Below are 21,823 nucleotides of genomic sequence, written 5' to 3' on the forward strand. Positions count from 1 at the left end.
TGTTTGTACTTACATCAGTTGGCTTAAGTACTTAAAACAATCGCCTGAAGCTCGCAGACAAATTACTTTCATGAGAAAAACTAAAAATAAAATGCAAAAAATACAATTTCATGTTACTGTAGTACCTGCAAAATATGAGCAACACATGCCATAATTAATGAAAACATCTTGGCTAATATCACACCAAAAATCTCAGTCTCTTAGCCAGAACCTACTTGCATAAACACCAGCAGCACAATCACACAATGCATACACATACACCTTTAAATCTGATTACTAATTTGTGATTAAGTTTTACAGCTGATGGAATGATTTGCAAACTGCTTCTGCAGTCAAGGTTAATCAAAAAGAAGGCCCACCACTGCCTGCTTGCTTCTGGCAAATATTAGATGTAACAACTAGGCTCAAAAGGCTGTACAACTGCCAGTGCTGTGAATAGTCCATCCTTGGATGACAAGAGGGGAGAGAGCTGTTAACAGTTCTCTTGCAGAAAAGAATGCCCCATACAATGACAATCTAACAAGTAAGGCATCAAATTTTTTTGACAAAACTGTGGAGGTTAATAACTGCCTGTTATTAGTGTTGCTAGTCTTGGACAATGCAATGTAAATCTGCCTGGTGAAAGATATGTAGTGTTATTACCTGCTTTGCACTTGATGTTCTGCATGTCTCCCTTTAAGGAGTGTGGGTTCTGAATATAAATTTTGCCCCTCTTTAGTGCGTTATTTTTTTTTTTATATGTATATATACAGACAAAAACAAATGCTACTGCAATCATACAAAGGAATACGGCACTCAACAGTACCTGTAGCCTTAACAGGAAAAGAACATTGAGGTATTTTTGTTATTTGAAATTCACAAGTATTTGCACACAGACCAAAATCTGACTTAGACTGCACTCATCTCACAGATTAAAGGCTATAGCATCCCTCACTGTTTCAGGCTCAACAAGGCAGGCAGATTGGTATCCAAGAGCAAAAAATAATATGTATAAAACACGCACACACACACATATAGTGTGGGTGTATGTATATATGTGTATGTGAATATATATATATATATATATATATATATATATATATATATACGTACATACATACAAATATATATATATATATATATATATATATACACACACACACACATACACACATAATATACATATATATATATGTATACACACACACACACACACACACACACATATATATATATATATATATATATATATATATACACACACACACACACACACACACACACACACACACACACACACACACAAAACAAAATCAATCTTATCCTGCCTAATACAGACAGAACATTTGAGCAGGCATACCCACTTAGGCCCTGAACTTGTCTGATTGAAGATTGCTGGAACAGGGCTCAGTTCTGCGTTTTTTTACTGGTTAATTGGGTAATTTGTTTAAATCAGTTTGCTTGTTTTATATTGTTTTATATATATATATATATATATATATATATATATATATATATATATAAAGTTGCACTTTATCTGCTTTTACTGTATTTGTGTTTCTTCCTACTTTATTACCTTATTTTGCTTTTGCCTCTTCTTAAAAGTACTCAGTTGTGTTTATTCTGCTGCATTTATTACTGATTTGTAGTAGCCTGATTAAACCGTAACTGTTATTCTAAGTCTTTTGGTTACAGCACTTGGGCTTCAGACCAGTTGTTTTACATTAAGAAGGTTTGTGGTCTGCACTGTTGTGGCAGGACAGGTAGCTTACATCCTTCTAAGATGGGAACTGCTGACTGACGGCTCAGTGTCTGTTATTCTAAAAGTGTATTAGTTCTGGTTTAAGCACTTGGGCTCCAGAACAATTATTTTACATTAAGAAAGTTTGTGGTCTGCACTCTTGTGGGAAGAGAGGCTAGATTCTGCCCTACTGAGCTGGAATGTCTGGTTAAAGGCTTACTGTGTCTGCTTATTTGAACTGTTTTTCTGATATTGGTGCACCTTGTCTGCTGTAGCATAGACTAGATTCCGGCCTGCTGAATCTAGCTTTGTTTGTATAACTTGAGCACTTATCCAGGCCATCTTTTTTTTTAGAAGGTTCCCCTGCACCCTAGTGGCAGGAGTGTGCTGTTAGAACTTGTCAGATTGAAGACTGCTGGAACAGGGTTCAGTTTAGAGTTTTCTTACTGGTTAATTGGGTAATTTGTTTAAATCAGTTTGCTCGTGTTCTGTTATAAAAAAAAATGCACTTTATTCACCTGCTTTTCTGTAATTGTGTTTCTTCCCACTTTATTACCTTATTTTGCTTGTGCTTCTTCTTAAAAGCACTCAATTGTATTATTCTGCTGCAGTTATTACTGCTTGGTAGTAGCCCGATTAAATTGTAACTGTTATTCTAAGCCTTTTGGTTTAAGCACTTGTGCTTCAGACCAGTTGTTTTACATTAAGAAGGTTTCTGGACTGCATTGTTGTAGCAGGACAGGTAGCTTACATCCTTCTAAGTTGGGAATTGCTGATTGAAGGCTCAGTGTCCGTTATTCTAAAAGTGCATTAGTTCTAGTTTAAGCACTTGGGCTTCAGGCCAGTTATTTTACATTAAGAAGGTTTGTGGTCTGCACTCTTGTGGGAGGAGAGGCTAGACTCTGCCCTTCTGAGCTGGGAATTTCTGGTTAAAGGCTTATTGTGCCTGCTTATTTGATCTGTTTCTTTCTGAAATTTGTGTGCCTTATTTGCTGTAGCCCAGAAGTTAGTAGTTTAGTGGCCATTTTGGGCTAATTTCTATCTCTTTCATTTCCCTGCTATAAAAACCGCATTTGCTCGCCGGGTTGCTTGGGTTAAACTATTCCTGGCTCCACGAAGTCTACTCTTCAATTTTTCCCTTGAAACTAGTCAATCTTTCAACTTAATCACTCAAACCATTTCACAGCCAAGCACTTGCTCAAAACTTATAGCAAGCACTAATTAACCCTAGCAATAGACCCCCTATACTATCCAGAAGGACAAGGCTCTCTATTCGTCCCTACCAGCCAATCAGTAAAACAGCTCACTTTACCTATTCAGACATGTCCAAAGGGCAGTTTCAGGTGTACTCTCCAGTCAAACCAGTGAATCTGAGCACGTTGAGGCAATGTTACAAATGCATCATGTACACAGACAACCCTTTCCTCCTACCACCAAACACTAATATATGACAGAGATGCAATTATACAGCCAAACTGGACGCAAAGCTCTCTCAACCTAAGACTGGAACTGACAGTCAAGAGGAGAAGGAAAATACTTGCAACACACCACCAGTCTCACATAGATCTACTAAATCAACACCGCCAAATAATACACATAAATACACAAAAACATACTTGGAGGCTCTAAATAAAAATCTGCAACAGCAACAGAGACCTCCGAAGCAGACAGTCAAGCAACCTCCACACCCCATCACAAACCATGAAACACATACTTCACATAATCAGTGTGCCACGCAATCACAGCCCCAAAGGCAAAATAACATACCCAACACACTAGTAATAGGCGACTCTATAGTCAGGCTCACTGATGTCCCACTAACTAGACTGGGCAAGGAGAAGGTTACAGTTAGCTGTCTGTCGGGTGCCAGGATCCGCCACATAACACAAGCACTCAGGTTGCTCCAGAACAAGTACAAATATGACTCTGTCATTGTCCATATTGGTGTGAATGACCCGAGACGTATCTCCTTGGACTACATGAAGAGAGACATGGAAGAGCTCTCTGATCATGCAGCCCAGGCTGGTATGACCCTCACCCTGAGTAGCATCCTGCCCTCACCAAGAATTATGCTACAGTATAAAGGCAAAATGATCAATTTCAACAATTGGCCAAGTTTCTGGTGTCATTCAAAGGGGATCCAGTATCTGTCCACCTGGGAGGACATGCTCGACAAGCCACACTGCTTCGCAAGAGATGGCTTGCACCTGTCACCCTTAGGCTTTCAAATACTGGCCACGGCTTTTGCCGCCCCCATAGTGCCTTTTTAGGCAAGGCTCAAAAGAAAAACTCACCACAGTAAATAGCACAAGTAACCAAAAACTGAGGGTAATGCTACTCAATGCCAGAAGTCTAAACCTCAAAATGCATGCACTCGAGGCACTCCTCAGTATGGAGAACATCGTTATCTGTGCAGTAACAGAAACCTGGTTTAAAGCTCCAGAGAGCACTCCAGCACTACTAGGCTATAACTCATACCATACTTTTCGGCCACAGAACCAGGACCGAAACACAAAAGGTGGGGGTGTATCCATATTCATAAAGGATACCCACACCTCCAGGTTAGTGGCGCAGCACAATGCCTCAGAGATCATCCATGTGCAACTAGCAACGGGCAAAACTGCAATTCAAATTGTAGCTTGCTACAGATCACCCACCATGACCCAGGACCCCCATTCTGCGTTTCTGGAGACACTGGAAAATATGAAGGTCCTTCCAAACACCCTAATATTGGGTGATTTCAATTACCCAAACATTAACTGAGAGAACTACTCAAGTACTAACTCCCTTGCTCAACGCTTCCTAGAATTTATAAACTCGAACGCCCTGGATCAACTAGTCAACACTCCCACCAGAGGTGACAACATATTCGACCTGGTCATCACCAACATGGGTGACCGGTGTTCTACACCGGAGGCCAACCCCTCGCTAGTTAGATCAGACCACAGACTAATCACTCTGGATATCCACATTCCGCCCCCACCCCCAATCAAGGAAACCACCGTGAAAAATGTTTCAAAAGCAAGCTTCACATTACTTAAGCCCGAGGTGGAAAGGTTCACAGCCCCCATGCTAAAGGACAATGCTGTCCAAGCTGTTTAATCCCTTACAAAGGCACTCTGAGCACCCGCAAGAATGCATGGATCATGCTATCCCAAGCAAAACCAAGATTCACTCCTCCAAGAAAAGGAAACCAGTATGGTGGACCCCTGCCATAAATAAGCTATACAATAGAAGGAGGAAACTAGTACAGAAAAGAGTAAAATCCCAAGAAGGAAAGACATCCCTGATCAGTATCAGCAAGAAACTACGAACCCTCATAAAATCATCCAAGGTTAGCTCCGGAAGAAAAATTGCCAAGGACTCCAAAGATAACCACAAAGTGTTCTTTAGCTATGTCAAGAACCTAAGTGGAAACTCTCAGATCTGCTCTGAGTTAGTGCAGAATGGCACAAAATACACTGAACCAACTGATATTGCCAACATTCTGGCAGACAGGTTTAGTGCAAACTTCAGCCCCTCAAGGGCCCATAACCATACCAGAAGAATGTACAGCCCCAGCAATCGCTGACACACAAGTTAAAACAGCCCTATCCAAAGCCAAAAACACAGCTTCAGTGGGACTGGACGGTGTCCCAGGCTGCATCTTACATGAGCTCCAAAATAAACTAACCCCTCACCTAAACACACTGTTCAAACTCAGCCTCTCTACAGGCTACGGACCCATACAGTGGTGCACAGCAACAGTTATCCCGCTCCACAAAGGTAGAGCCACAACGGACCCCGGGAACTATCACCCTATAAGCCTGACTAGCCTGGTCTGCAAGGCTATGGAGCACATCATCATGGAACTCAATAACAGAGACACTGGGAACCTCCAAACATTGGACCCTACCCAGTTTGGCTTTGTTAAGGGTAGATCACGCCTCCTAAACCTGGTGGACTTCTTTGAGACAGTTGCCAAGGCTTTAGATGAGGGAAAGGAGGTCCACACAGCCTACCTAGACCTTGCAAAGGCTTTCAAGACCATTCTCCATTCTGGTATTATAAACAAGCTCACCAGCCTGAACATAACCCCCTATGTCACAAGATGGGTTGCCAACTGGCTCACAGATAGAACCCACACGGTGAGAGTTGCAGGCTCTAGGTCCGACTCTAAACCGGTTACAAGTGGCGTCCCCCAGGGTTCAGTCCTGGGACCCCTCCTGTTCGGTATATACTTCTCAGAGGTACAGGCAAGCACAGGAGGACTATGACTGAACAAGTTCACAGACGACTGTAAACTGGGGGCCATAACTGACTCTCCGGCTGATACAGACATCCTCCAGAAGGGTCTCACTGAGACGGATACCTGGTGTCAAAATCATGGCCTCAAGCTAAATGCCAAAAAGTGCATAGTCATCCCCTTTGGAAAAAAAAGTACCCACGAAATACCACAATATTGGTAGTCCCCTAAATACAGAAAATGTAATAAGGGATCTGGGGACCCAAGTAGATAGTAATCTCTCCTTTGATAATCATATTGCTAAGGTGGTTAGAAAATCCTTCAATGTGGCCCACCTAATCACAAAAGGGTTTGCATCTAGAACAAAAGAGGTTATTGTGCCCCTCTACTCATCAAACCCATCATAGAGTATAATGCCCCATTTGGGATGTACCTTACAAGACACCTGCAACAGCTGGAAAGACCACAGAAGTACCTCACTAAGAGGATTACTGGCCTCAAACAGATGCTCTATGCAGCCCAACTGAAGAAGCTCCAGCTGTACTCAGTTGCATACCACTTACTCAGAGGTGATCTCTGCCTGACATACAAGGCCATGTCAACCCAGAATTGATGGACATGCTCCACCTAAAACAAAACATATCCCCAAGAGCCACACGCTCTAGGGATCTAAACCTCACCACAATGATAAATAGGACGTGCTGGAGGGATAGATTCCTGTCACAGAGACTCCCTATGCCTTGGAACAGGATTCCAGTCTACATTAGGCAGAGCCCCTCACTAACACTGTTCAAGAGAAACCTTGACGAGTGGATGGGAAACAGCAAATTTACCCCGGGGATCACTGCAGTTGCTCTGCTGGAAAGAGGCACAGGGAACTAATGGCTCTGCTGGACAGAGGCAGAGAGAACTAATCTAAGGGGGCGGCGAAAGCCAACACATTCTGGCTAGGCTTATAGATGCCCTCGGGCGGATAGCCTAGTACTTACTATTAACATCAACATATTTCTGAACAAAGTCAATTGTACTACGGTAAGCTGTCAGACTCCTTTCCACTAACATCTAGTGAACACGAGGAATTTTCAGGCCATTCTTCAAAATGAAATCAATGGCACCATCACCTTCATTCAAAACTTCAATTTCCCCAGTAATGATTAGTTCACACATCTGGCACACAATTTAAAAACTTCATTATTAAAAACAAATTGGAATGACTAAGCAAGAATCCACCCAGGGAAACAACATTCTCAATATCTTCTAAACTAAGACATGGCCAGCTACGATAATCATTCTTTCCAATATCAGACCATAACACTTTTGAATTGATTCACTTTTAAAAAGGTGGCCAAGCATGTTAAAAAAAAATATGTACACTTCGTCAATGGTAATTGCTCAGAAATTAAGTCTTTCTTTTGCTTTGCTTAATTAGGAGAGGATTCCCTGTGTCCTTATCAGGCCTTTTCAGGGGAAGGTTGCAATTCTTATACAGTACAAGAAAATCTCAAAATCTCTTATAGTTAGACACAAAAACAGAATGAAATTCACTAAAAGCCACTGCAGAAGAGTTAGAGTTAAACCACAGAGTAATAAGAAAAAGCACTATAAAACTGTAAGCAGTACAAAAACAAATAAAACTAAAAGGAAAACCATAAAACCCTAGGAACAAAAGAAAGTAAGGCTGTTTACGAACTCAAACTGCTAACTAAAACTGAAAATAAAGGAAAATCAAAGGTAAAATTCAGCAATGCACTGCATTAGCAATTAATAATACACAATTCTTAAAACTTAAAGACAGGGAAAGCATCTTGGAAATACAGGATTATGAACAGGCCTCCGTTCTTAACCAGCTAACTTCACTGTTCTTTAAAATACTAAAACTAGAAAAGCTTTGCATACTTTGCAAGCAGACTGTTTGAAAGACAAGCTCCACCTATGGATTAGGATCCTTGTCAATATTCACCACCAGCATACAAAAGTACAGCTGTATAAAATCTTACCACAACAGTAGATGTCCTTCTATTCACTGTTGCATATACTTCACCTAAGGGATCTCCTGTCAAGGATACTAGCATACCAAAGCATTTAGTTCTTTCAGTCATGGCACATCAAATGTATACTCTCTGCGCAAAGTGTAGGGCAAAAAGGTGACATTTGGACACAAACACTCAGAACTGAAAAAAGCTCCAGGAGGAAGAGAATACCCTCAGGGATAAAGGAAAAAATGCATATCCAAAATGAAAAAGAAAGAATGAAGAAAGACCCTTCAGCCAAGAGGGCAACAATATACAGGACAAGAGTTAAGATAGAGGGGGAAGGAGGGAACAAATGCTGCAACAGTGAATACAAGGACATCTATTGTTACAGTAAAATTTTACACACCTGTACTATGTCCTTCCGTACTGTTGCTGTATTCTTCACCTAAGGGAATACAAGAACTAAAGAGGAAGCATGCGATGAGGAATGCAAAGAAGAGCCCTCTACAAAATCATGCAGGGTAGCCTTGGCCATGGAAATAACATCCAACTTGCAATGTTTAAAGAAAGTATGAACAGAGGACCAAGTAGGAGCTCAGGGTTGGAACTGGTATCCAAACCCTTGAGAAAAGCACCAGTAGAGGCAACCGACCTAGTAAAATGTGCATTTACAGATGAGGAAAGACATTTGCCATGAAAAGAGTAACAGAATGAAATGGCCTTAGAAATCCTGGAGAAGATTTGCTAGAAACAGTCAAACCCAAAGTCCTGGGATGAAAAGAAACAAAAAGCTGCTCAGACTTGCAAATAACTTTAGTATTATCTAAATAATATCTGACCTGTCTATGCAAATCCATGGTGTGAAAAACCATCTCACTAGCAGACTGAGGAAAAGGAAAAAAGGAATGAAGATGAATAGACTGATTAAGAGACAACTCATTGACCACCTTGGGCATAAAAGAAAGATCAGTAGAAGAGATACCCTGTCTCTAAGGAAAACCGAAATAGGAGAAAGAGACATGAGAAACTGAAGTTCAGACACTCTCCTGGCTGAAGCAAGAGCCAAAAGCAGAACAGTCTTCCAAGTACAATGTTGCAAGGAAGCAGGCTCAAAGGGAGCCTGGTTCAAATGTTCATGTACAAAATTGAGATCCCTAGAAGGCAGAATAGGCTTCCTGGGAGGTCTGATATGAAGGGCACCTTTTAAGGGATTGCCTCACCTCAAACCTAGAGGCCAGAAAATGATTTATGTGCAGATAATCAGAAACTGCTGACAGATGGGCATTCACTGAAGAATACGCCAACCCAGCATGGAGCAGATCACACAAATAAGAAAGAACTAAAGGAACCTCTACTGACAGAGGATCCTTTCTGATGAAGACAGAGGGACTAAACAGAAAATCTTTTCCATTTTGGACATATATGATTTCCTAGTAGTGAGTTTCCTAGTCTCCTGTAGAACCCAAAGCACATCCTCAGAAAAAAGGTGCCTAAAAGGGAGCAAAACCCTATCAACCACAGTGTCAGTTGAAGAGCAGACAAGTTAGTATGGATAACAGACCCCTTGTCTTGTGCAAGAACATCCACTTGGTGAGGTAACTTGTGGCTATTTCCACTGGCCAAGTGAGAAAAAAAATGGGGAATCAGAGCTGTCTGTGTCAAGAGAGTCACCAGCAAGTCCTGCCTGATCCTGTGCAGAACTAGCAATAACAGAGGAAGAGGGAGGCATAGAGAAACATCCCCTTCCAAGAAAAAGACAGGGCATCCACTTTCCAAGCCAGAGGACTTGGGACTCTGGAACAGAATAGAGAAAGTTATGTGCTTGGAGGGAAGGCAAAAAGATCTACCTGAGGAATACCACACCGATGGCAATGTCAAGGAACACATCTCTGTGAAGCACCCATTTGTGAGCTTGTGTGTTGTACCTGCTAAAGGAGTCTGCCACTAGATTGTACTCTGAGGGAATGTGAACTGCCTGAAGAGACACTTGCTACTAGACAGCTAGATCTCAAACTGGAATAGCTAGTCTGCAAAGAAGATAGGACTTTGCGCCCACCTGCTTGCTGACATACCACATCACTGTGATATTGTCTGTGAAAACTTTGAGGGGCCCGGGATAAGAGAGAAATTGAAAGGCTTGCAGAGCCTGCATCTCCTTTATGTTGATGTGATGTGGCCTCTGATGAGGAGGTCAGAGACCTTGAACCTTTAAATGCCCACAGCAGGCACTCCACCCACTGTCTGAGGCATCTGTAAAGAGCTCCTGAATGGGAAGTGGAGCTTGAAAAGGAAGTCCTGGGTTAAAAGAAAGTTAATGAATCCACCACTGAAGCTCGAGCTTGAAATTGGCAAGAAAAGGTACCAGGAACTCCGGGGGCGCCAATGCTGAAGCCACACCAATTTGAGGTATCACTGAAGTTTCTTCACTAGAGACTGGCGAGAGGGAGCATAGAATTGGTGGAAGCCATAAACTCTAGGACTCTGAGAAATTCCCTTGCCTTAACAGACACCAGAAAAAGAAGGGATTGGAAAAAAGGTCATCAGAGACTGCGCCTTGGGGGTAGGTAGAGATGCCAACATGGGAAATGTCTGAAACCTGTAGCTGAGGAAAATATGATCCTAGGAACACATCACAATTGATTTCTGGAGGTTTATGGTGAACCTCAGACATTGTAATAGTCAAGTAGTAAACTTCAGATCCTGAAGCAGACTGCTGGGGGAGGAGTGTGAATAAACAAATAGTCTACACAGGGAAAAATATGAATACCTTGATTCCTGCAAAAAGCAATGACAGGAGCAAGCCATATGGCAAATGCCCTTGAGGCAGTAAAGAGGCCAAAGGGCAAAAGAGAGAACTGAAAATGCAAGGAAGTGACAGAGAAACTTAGAAATTTCATGAAAAGAGGGTGGATGGGGATATGAAGGTATGCATCCTTGAAATCCAGAAAGGCCTACAGAAGAACAGGAAACAAAGTCTGAAGTGATGGCATCAGAGAGGAAGAAATTCTGAGAAAGGTGTTAAGCATGGAAAGATCCAGAATTAATCTCTATGTACTTTACTTTCATGTCGGGTGCCAGGAACCGCCACATAACACAAGCACTCAGGTCTCTCCAAAGCAAGTACAAATATGACTCGGTCATTGTCCATGCTGGTGTGAATGACCGGAGATGTACCTCCCTGGATTACATGAAAAGAGACATAGAGGAACAATCTGATCATGTGGCCCAGGCCGGTATGACCCTGACCTTGAGTAGCATCTTAACCTCACCAAGAATGATACCACAGTATAAAGACAAAATGATCAATTTCAACAATTGGCTAAAGTATTGGTGTCACTCAAAGGGGATCCAGTGTCTGTCAGCCTGGGATGACATGCTTGACAAGCCACTTTGCTTCGCTAGGGACGGCTTGCACCTGTCACCCCTGGGTTTTCGAATACTGGCCAAGGCTCTTGCCACCCCCATAGTGCCTTTTTTAGGCAAGGCTCAAAAGACAAACCCACCTCCTTAGACAACACAAGGAAAAAGAAACTAAAGGTAATGCTGCTCAGCGCCAGAAGTCTAAACCTCAAGATGCACGCACTTGAGGCTCTCCTCAGTATGGAGAATATCGATATCTGTGCAGTAACAGAAACCTGGTTCAAGGCTCCCGAGAGCACCCCAACACTACCAGGCTATATATACCTCATACCATGCTTTTCGGCCCCAAAACTCAGACCGAACCACAAGAGGAGGGGGAGTATCCATATTCATCAAAGATACTGATACCTCCAGGCTAGTGGCACTGCATGAAGCATCTGAGACCATCCATGTGAAACTAACAGTGGGCAAAACTGCCTTCCAGTTTGTAGCCTGCTACAGACCACCCTCCCAAACTCAGGAACCCCCACTCAGCTTTCCTGAAGACACTGGAGAATATGAAGGTCTCTCCAAACACCATTATATTGGGTGACTTTAACTACCCAAACATAGACTGGGAGCACTACTCAAGCCCCAACACCCTAGCCCAACGGTTCCTAGAATTTATAAACTCAAATTCTATGGAACAACTGGTCACCACTCCCACAAGAGGGGAAAACATATTGGACCTGATCACCACCAACATGGGGACTCTATGTTCCATACCAGAAGTATACCCCTCATTGGTAAGATCTGACCATAAATTAATCATTATGGACATCCATATCACGTCCCCACCCCCAGCAAAGGAAACCACAGTCAAACACTTCTCAAAAGCAAACTTCCCACTTCTCAAAACTGAGGTGGAATCCTTCAAAGCCCCAGGGCCAGTGGAAAATACGGCCCAAACCACAGAATCCTTTACAAACGCATTCTATGAATACCTACAGGAATGCATGGATCGTACTATCCCAAATAAAACCAAGACACACTCCTCCAAGGGCAGGAGACCTGTCTGGTGGACCACAGCCATAAATAAGCTGTACAACAGAAGGAGGAAGCTACTACATGACAGAGCAAAATCCCTGAAAGGGAAGGCAACTCTGATCAGTACTAGCAAGAAACTACGATCCCTCATAAAATCATCTAAGGCTAGCTTTGAAAGAAAAATTGCACAAGACGCTAAAGATAATCACAAGGCCTTCTTAATTATGTCAGAAACCTGGGTGGAAACTCCCTGGTATGCTCTGAGTTGGTGCAAAATGACAAAAAAATACACTGAACCCACAGACATTGCCAACATCCTGGCAGACAGGTTCAGTGCAAACTCCCCCCCTTCCCCCGCAAATGAGCAAATGACTATCCCAACAGAGTGTAGCCTCCCTGACATCACAGATGCACAGGTGAGAGCTGCCCTCTCCAAAGCAAAAAACACAGCATCAATGGAACCGGACGGTGTCCCGGGCTGCGTTTTACATGAGCTCCAAGAAGAACTGAACCCTCACTTAAAATCACTATTCAGTCTCAGCCTTACAACAGGATATGTACCCAAAGAATGGCGTACAGCAACAGTGGTCCCACGCCATAAAGGTGGTGCCACAACAGACCCCGGAAACGATCGCCCTATAAGCCTAACTAGCCTGGTCTGCAAAGCTATGGAGCGTATCATCACGGAACTCGTAAACAAAGACATTGGGAACCTCCAAACACTGGATCCTACCCAATTCGGCTTTGTTAAGGGCAGATCTTGCCTCTGGAACTTGGTCGATTTCTTTGAAACAGTCACCAAGGCCATAGACGAAGGAAAGGTAGTCCACACAGCCTACCTTGACCTCGCAAAAGCCTTCAACACAATACCCCACTCGGGCATCATAAATAAGCTCACTAACTTAAATATCAACCCCTATGTCACAAGATGGGTTGCAAACTGGCTTAGGGATAGAACCCACATGGTCAGAATTGCAGGTGCCATGTCAGACTCTAAACCAGTTACAAGTGGTATCCCACAAGGCTCAGTCCTGGGACCTCTCTTGTTCGTTATATATTTCTCTGAGGTACAGGCTAACACAAGAGGACTATGGCTGACTAAGTTTGCAGATGACTGCAAACTGGGGGCCATAATCAACTCGCCGGCTGACACAACCAGCCTCCAAAAAGGTTTCACAGAGATGGATAACTGGTGCCAGAGCCATGGCCTAAAGATAAATGCCAAAAAGTGCATAGTCATCCCCTTTGGGAAAAACAAAGTGCCCACAAATTACCACATAGGTGGTAATCCATTAAGTACGGAAGAAGTAATTAGGGATTTGGGGACCCAAGTAGATTGCATTTCTCCTTTGACAATCACTTTGCCAAAGTGGTTAGAAAGACATTCTATATAGCCCACATTATCACGAAGGGTTTCACATCTAGATCAAGAGAGGTCATTGTGCCCCTGTACTCATCACTCATCAGGCCCATAATTGAATACAATGCCCAATTTGGGATGTACCTTACCCGACATCTGCTACAACTAGAAAGACCCCAAAAGTACCTCACCAAGAGGATTAAGGGACTCAAACAGATGTCCTACGCAGTTAGGCTAAAGAAACTCCAGCTCTACTCAGTTGCTTACCGCCTACTCAGAGGCGATCTGTGCCCGACGTATAAAGCCATGTCCAACCCAGAATTAATGGACATGCTCCACCTCAAGAAATCCAAATCCATCAGAGCTACATGCTTCAGTGACTTAAACCTCAGCACAGAAATAAATAGAACATGCTGGAGGGACAGATTTATATCCCAGAGGCTCCCCTCACTCTGGAACAAAATCCCAATCCATGTTAGACAGAGCCCCTCAATGACCCTCTTCAAGAAGAATCTTGACGTTAGGATGGGAGATCGTAAATTTACCCCTGGGATCTCTTCTGTGTCACTGCTAGACGGAGGCACGGTAAACTAACCTTAAATGGGCTATCTTCTGTGACCTACTATACAGAGGCACAGTCAACTAATCTAAAAAGGGTGGCGAAAGCCAAACACTCTCTGGCTAGGCTTGTAAATGCCCTAGGGCAGATAGCCTAGTAGTATCAACCTATGGGGACCAAAAACATTCTGGAATAATATTTCTTCCCAGTCTGGGTAAGAAAGATGGCCCAAATAGTGCCCTGAGCGAAAGCGCTATTCCAGAGGAGCTTGAGGAATGCCTGAAAAGGGAGGGAAGGACTTCCAAATCATGAAATATCCCTGATGCAAAACAGAGAGAACCCAAAAGTCTGTAGTGATTTGTAATCAACTCTGAAGTGAAAGACAAAGGGACAAGGGAAGAGGAAGCAAACCGTCAAATAGAATCAATCTTGATCTGAAAAGAAAGCTTAGTAACCAGCGCAGCCAACGTTCAATAACATTTATCAGATTGGCTTCAAAGAAGTTCTGAGTGTTTGCATCCATACGTCGCCTTTATGCCCTACATCTTGTGCTGGGAGCATATATGTGACATACAGTGCCTCTAAGAGCTGAAGACTTTGGTATACAGGCTGGACGTTGGGCTATCCTTGTCAGGAGATCCCTTAGGTGAAGGATATACTGCAACAGTGATATGGGTGGAGATCTACTTCAATATATTGACTACCACTTCTTCTTATTCTTTAGGCTTTTCCCGGTTAGGGGTCGCCACAGTGGATCACCTGTCCGCTCATGATTGGCAGTAGAGTTTTACAGTATCGAGTTGGCAGCCTGGCGCCCAACCTTCCATGGAAGGCACACACACGCACACACTCATGCCTAGGGCCAATTTAAAGTGCCCAATCCACCTACAGCATGTCTTTGGGATGTGGGAGGAAACCCACGCGACCACAGGGAGGACATGCAGACTCCGCAGAGAAGGCACCCCAGCAATATATTGACTATCACTACAATCAACAAAACAACACAGAATTAAATGCATCACATCAACATACTCAGCCACATGCACAAACATTTACAAAATACAAATCTACACACATAAGAAGGAAACACACTCATAATGACCACCCTCCCTCCGTAGAGCTCCTAATTGCAAACAGGACTCACTAAGAAATAAACCTTGAAAACAAATAAGTCTTATTAATCGTATGTCAGCATACATACTCCATAGCAAACATTTACAAAACCTATATAAAATCCCTACAATATTATCAGTAGCACAACCTACACACAAACACATGCATTAACATCACTTGATTTCTTTCTGAAACACGCACCTCAAAGGAAATCCCTACACTCAGCCATCTGCAACTAACACCATATGCATACTAAACAAACTAACAAACCATCCCCACTCACCTACATCTACAAAAAGCAACAAAAATAATGCATTTTATAGGGGGAAGCCCATCTGTCCTTCAGTCCCATTCCCCTCACTTATGGGCACAAACACACAACACTGACACAGGGTGATAAACCCTAAAATGTACAAACATCAAATCCCTGCATAATGACCTCCACTTCAATTCTAGCAAGCCGACGTTAAATCATACATGAAAAAAATCACAGAAAACTTGACTAATACATTCTTCACTATATATATATATATATATATATATATATATACACACATATATATATATATATATAAAAACAAGTATGATTTACTATTATTTAACAGAATCACACTCTGTCGACTTCAACTTGCAAGAAGTCTGAAAACTGAATGATGACAATGCTGAACACTGATAGTTCTAAATGACAAATCTCGCCCCCTTCTCGGCCCATGTTTGTTTATTTATTTTATTTACTTTACATTTGTTGACCGGGTTTGTCCGTCTGAGCTGAGTAGCTCTTTTTCAGTGGAGGATCGGGGAGAAAACCTCCTGTACCATTGTACAGTACAATAAAAATTACAGAAGCAATATTACATAAAGACAGCAGAAGCAATATTTCAGTAAGATTAACAAAAATGTAAACACTTGTAAATAATTTTTTTAAGTCATATTTTAAATGATGACAATCAGAGTGAAGAAATTCATACAGTCTTGAAGTGATAATTCATTTTAAGCATAAGTTACTGTCAGGTGTAGACAAGAGGAGATATTTAAAACAGAAATGTAGAGCTAAAGCATAAAAGTTGAAGCTTAAAATTGTCAGAGGTTGGTGTGGTCAGGAGGGGTAGAGGGTGTTAATAGTAAGAGAGTAGAAGATGAAAATAAAAGTTTGTGGTCTGATAGTGGGCAGTTTGGTGTTAGGGGGCAGTTTATGGAGGGGGAGTACAGAGGCAAGACCAGAGAGGTTTTTGTGTGTTCTTTAGCAGTTAATTTGAATTTAGTTTGAGATAGTAATCTAATTTGAAGAGGAAGCTTGTTTCATGCAATGGTTAGATGATAGCTATACAGGCTGCATCCAGTGTTAGTCTTAGGTTTATAAACATGTAGTAGGTCTTGTTCTGAGCTACAGAGTGATCTGTTTGGAGAGTAGTGGGATATAAAGGAGGACATATTTGGGCAACAGAGCAGTTGGTATAGGATAGAGTGTATAATCTGAAGCTGGGAGAGAAGCAGCAGGATGGGTAGTTCCAGCCAGTTTAAAGAGTTTATGCGAGACGCAGTGATGAATTTTATAAGTATGTTGTGCAGAGAATCTGACTACCTTGTTATAGGTTGAGTATAGTTTAGCTAGGAATGTGGCATTAAGACTTGTAAATATTTGGGAACCATATAGTAAACTGGGTAGGAGGTAGGTATGAGAAAGGGTTACTTTAGCTTTAGAGGTGAGAAACTTTTAGTTTCTGTATAGAAGGCCTAGTTTCTGATGGGTCTTCCTGATGCAGTTGTTCCTAGGTCCAGAGCGGTAGAGAATGTTGAATACGGTACTTATTTAGTACATCCCAGAATTCAGCATTACATCTTTTCGCAGAAGTGAGTTGATGATACCATTTCCCCTGGGGGAAAAAAAAAATCGGTGTTCGTACCTTCAATATTGTGTGGTTTCGAGTATTAGCATTCGATTAAACGGCATTCGCTCTTTTGAAGTTTCGATCTTCTAATATAGACCCGAATTTTAGAAAACACATGTCGTTCAATGTAGTCAGGTGCCCAGATATTAATGATAGTCGTGACACACCCTAATCTGTTTATATCTGGATGGCACATCTACATCAGTTAGTTCCACTTTACAGTGTCCTATGAAAGAATATAACACCACCTTCCCCATGAAATAATAGAAATTTCTCCTGGATCTCTTCTTTAAATTTACCTGACCTTGTACAGCATCTATATTTATCAAAGGAAAAAAATTAATAGGTATAAATAGACAGGTATTGGAATTTACAAATATCACTCTATGGATGGCTGCTTTATCACAAAGCTTGTAAGATTAGGTCCAACATTTTCAGAGATGAGACCCCTAATCTGGCACAGAAGTCCACAATTTCAAGAAAGTATAACTAACTATATAAATATACTACACTGCATATTATCATACTTTTCAATAGATTTTAGCATAATTGGTTCAAAAATAGTTTTATAGTTTTAGCTTCTTATGCCAAAGACCAAAGGAAACATTAAAGCAATGAATCCAGATCTGTTGAATATATGGTACTATTCACCAGACTATCCAACAACAACTTACACAAATGTAGGGAAAAGCTATTTCTTGAAATTCACTGTGACATTGTCCCATGCATAGATTGTAATATAAACCTTGTCTTTTTTGCCATCTTATTAATTTCCGATTTGTAGGTAGTTTCAATGTTTCTTAAATTTCTTTCAACCCAAACAATTTCAATAATAAGTATTCATTATATAATGCCCTGTAAGAAAAGTACAATTTACCCTCAATCACTTACAGTTTATAGAGTAGAGACCTAGACAGTCAAAACAGGATAGGTCTTTGCAGTTTGCTGTAAACTTTCCAAAATATAACAAATCACCCTTTCTGTAAGCACAAAATAATGACTGCAATCTAAAATGGGCCTAATTTTTAATCCAAGTGATAATTTGGTTGTTACATTCCTAGTAAGCAGTCCAAGTATCCATAAGGCCCAATTTTTAACAATGTTTGCTTTAATCTTAAATGCCAAATTATTATTCATTATAATGCCCAAATCTTTACATTCACAAAGTATATTCAAGTTGCAATCACTCATTGAAACATTATGTTCTACATTCACTGGTCCAAAAAACATAATGCTGCATCTTGCATAGCTCATGTTCAACCCCATATTTTCAAACCACTTTATAACTGTGCCACATAGATGTTAAATGGTACAATTAGATATTGATGTTAAATAGACTCCACTTTTAATATCAACTGTATATTTTGAAATACACATTACTAGCTGGTAAAAACAAGAACACGTAATTAAATAGTACTGGACCTAATACCGACACCTGTGGAACACCAGACCTTATATTAAACCAGTCCAAGTATTATCCATCCACCATTACTCTTGCAAGATCTAAAAAGACTACTCCAACCATAATTCCAAGATCCAGAGCTTTACAACAGATTTGTAAAACTCTACGACTCAAAAAGTTAACAAAACAAGTATGTCACACCAAGGCATAAAGTTCGCTTAATTTTTTATAATTATGAAATGACCAGTAGAAAGGATCAAGGAAGTGAGCTATTAACAAAATGCTTCCTGTAGCTAGTGTTTGATTTGCTCAGTCCCCATCTACTTACTATTGACTATGAGCAAAGTAATTAATCAGACAAGGGTTCTGAGGCATTGTGAAATCGGGAGAGAGTCCTCAAAGGTCTCCTGGACCACAAGCCTAATAAATAACCTATGAACCAATTAAAACAGAATGGACCATTCTCACAGTAGAACAAGTCAAAGCTAAGACACACAATAATATCAAACAGCAAAATAAATAAATAAATAAAGGTTACATGCAAATTCTAACAGGCAATGATGACCAAATCTAAAAGTACCAAGCAACCAATAAGAAGAAGATAAGAGCATCCAGCAGAAGTGGATGGGGATTATACCTGGGCTGACAACTGCAATATATTTACATATCTATGAGAACAAAGGAAAATTTTGTATATTATTTTTAAATAAGCACAAAAGATGGGAAGGAATATGGAAATGAATGATCACAGACAGACTAAAAGGATGAAATGACAGAAGACTATCATAGCAGGAACCGCAAAGCAATTTAAGCTCTCAAAAATAAAGCCAAAACAGGGAGCTTGGAAAATTAAACCAGTGTGCACTCATTAGTCTTTAACCTAAATTCTAACACATGTTCTTCAAGTGCGTGTCCCAGAAAAGAAGAGTCTTCAGTTACTTAAATATTTGCACCATATGTACTACATCCCCAAAATACAAAGGAATTTGTCTCAATTCCACACTGTCATTTACACCCCATACAGGAAAACACAGTTAACAAGCTGCTGACTCAGTTAAAGGTTACCTACAAAATATCCAATTTGTTAACATCAGAAGTTAGACAAGTTACTACAATAAATGTAGGGCTTTCCAGTGTTAAATGTAGTTTTCCTATCATTTAGTTACTTTCTCACCAAACCTCTTACGCTACTTCAAACAAGAGAAAACAAAACACTGAAAATATATTCATTTGGCCGGCAACACACTAACCAAGTGTCACTGGCTACTCATGAAAGCTAAGGCCCCACTACTTTTAAATAATCTTATCTTCAGATTTTTGAAGGAGGGTTACTACTCCCAAAAGTACACGATTTGAATGAGACAAACTTATCCTTTTAATGACTCCAATATCTTGTCACTAGCCAGACCACCATACAGACTGGTTACAATAAAAAAAAAAAAAAAAGACTTCACAAAGCTAGTACCCATTTACCAGAATGCCACTACAGAAAAAAAGAATTCAAATCAAGTTATCTTTACTTTTCTTTCATAATGAGTCACATACAGAATGAAAACAAATGCAATTGTTTTACAGACACAAATTATTTGACAGATAACATATCAACATTATCATAACTTGTTTGCACTGCATACAAGTACATAACTGACAAAATTTAAATTTTGTTACAGTGGACATTAACAGTACACTAACATGTATGTATACACTGTACACATTTAGCTGAGCTTCTCATACTCGATATACAGGAATACAGTCTTAGTCCCAGCATGGACATTAATGCTTTAGGAATTGTTTACTTGGTATACAACAATTAAAAATTATAGCACTAGATTGCATACCAGTGTTTACTCTGCATATGTCCGTGCAGTACAGAATTAAATTAACCCAGTAATATATGTGACCATTTACAATTTGTACAGTACAGACCCAAGCAACTATTTTACAAGTACCTATCTGTGTTAGAAATGAGTGGCTTTATGACTGCACATTCAACCAAGCTCAGTACAGAAGTATGTCCCTGCATGTTTTTATACATCATCCCAACATCTGACATTAAAAATAAATATCACATTTCGCCTTTTGTGCACACTTTTAATGCCAGTGATTTTTGTTACACGCTCTTAATCTAACAAGGTTCTTAAGTTCACATTGCTAATGCACTTTAGCTATTGTCTAATCTGGCATTTATTGTTTTATCCCATCTGAGTAAAGGGGTAGTCGTACCAGTTCGCTCACCTGGTTAACAAATAAAATTATATATGGGGAGGGGGAGATACCGTTAAGTACACACACAACTCTAACAACATATGATTGGCTACTTCTCGTTTCATAGTAAGTGTACACGTTTTCCTCTGAGAAAAGATGCAAGACAGCGTCAGTTTCAGACATTCAATATAAGGATCATAAACATGACACAAATCCAAGCCTACTGACTTATAGCACTGTGCTACACTATATTACTCTGCTTTGTAGTAATCGGGTCTTAATACTTGACTACAAAGAAACCACTAGTATCGAGCAGGTTACCTGCAGAAAAAATAATTGTATTGCTTGCAAGCATGTATATTAAAATGGCATTTACAACAAAATACATGCAAATTGCGATGTTTTTAATCAAGGATGAGGATGATGACAGGCAGCTGTGTAACTATACAACCCACTCTGTTTCATTAAACAAAAATTGAGGTCTTTGTAAGTCTCTAAATTCCGGTGACGATCATGGAAATGCTTTTCTCCTCATACTACTGACCTCAGCTCTTTATTAATTAATCCAGCTGTGCATTGTTAAGACTGCCCACCGGAACAGAAATCCGTCAACTTGAAGCCTTATAATACGGAGCATTCTAAACATTCAGCCATGACTAGATTCCCATGGTTCAAAGGGTTCCACTGACGCCACTACTGGCGTCAGGGGGGCGGGGTTCGTTATTCGCGCCTGATTCAAGTTTCACAATTCCGGTACTTTTGTTTGTAGTTTTATTGGCAGAGTACCTTTTTTCACGACTTATCGACCATTTTGTAGTAAATAAATGTGAACTATAACAGTCAAGCAACTATGTAAACCTATTGGTTTACTTAATCGAGCTTTACTGTTGCATTACTGTGTGGAAAATGGAGGTTTTTCTGCAGCTAATGAGGAAAATATGTAGTTATTGGTTGTTTATTACAAAAATATAAGAATGATTACCTACCACTG

At 40.7% G+C, this 21,823-nt stretch overlaps 1 protein-coding gene across 1 annotated transcript in view; it reads right to left on the minus strand.

Moving 5' to 3' along the window:
- Positions 1 to 21,516, minus strand: part of PAN2 (poly(A) specific ribonuclease subunit PAN2) — a 1,212,755-nt gene extending 1,191,239 nt beyond the window's left edge. The window contains exon 1 of the mRNA XM_044083667.1: positions 21,377 to 21,516. The gene's annotated coding sequence lies outside the window, so the exon portion shown is untranslated. The remainder of the gene's footprint in view (positions 1 to 21,376) is intronic.
- Between the last annotated feature and the right edge of the window lie 307 nt (positions 21,517 to 21,823).

Source organism: Protopterus annectens, chromosome 9.part0 (genome assembly GCF_019279795.1).
Source record: "Protopterus annectens isolate FY-2018-M chromosome 9.part0, PAN1.0, whole genome shotgun sequence".
NCBI classification, from domain to species: Eukaryota; Metazoa; Chordata; order Ceratodontiformes; family Protopteridae; genus Protopterus; species Protopterus annectens.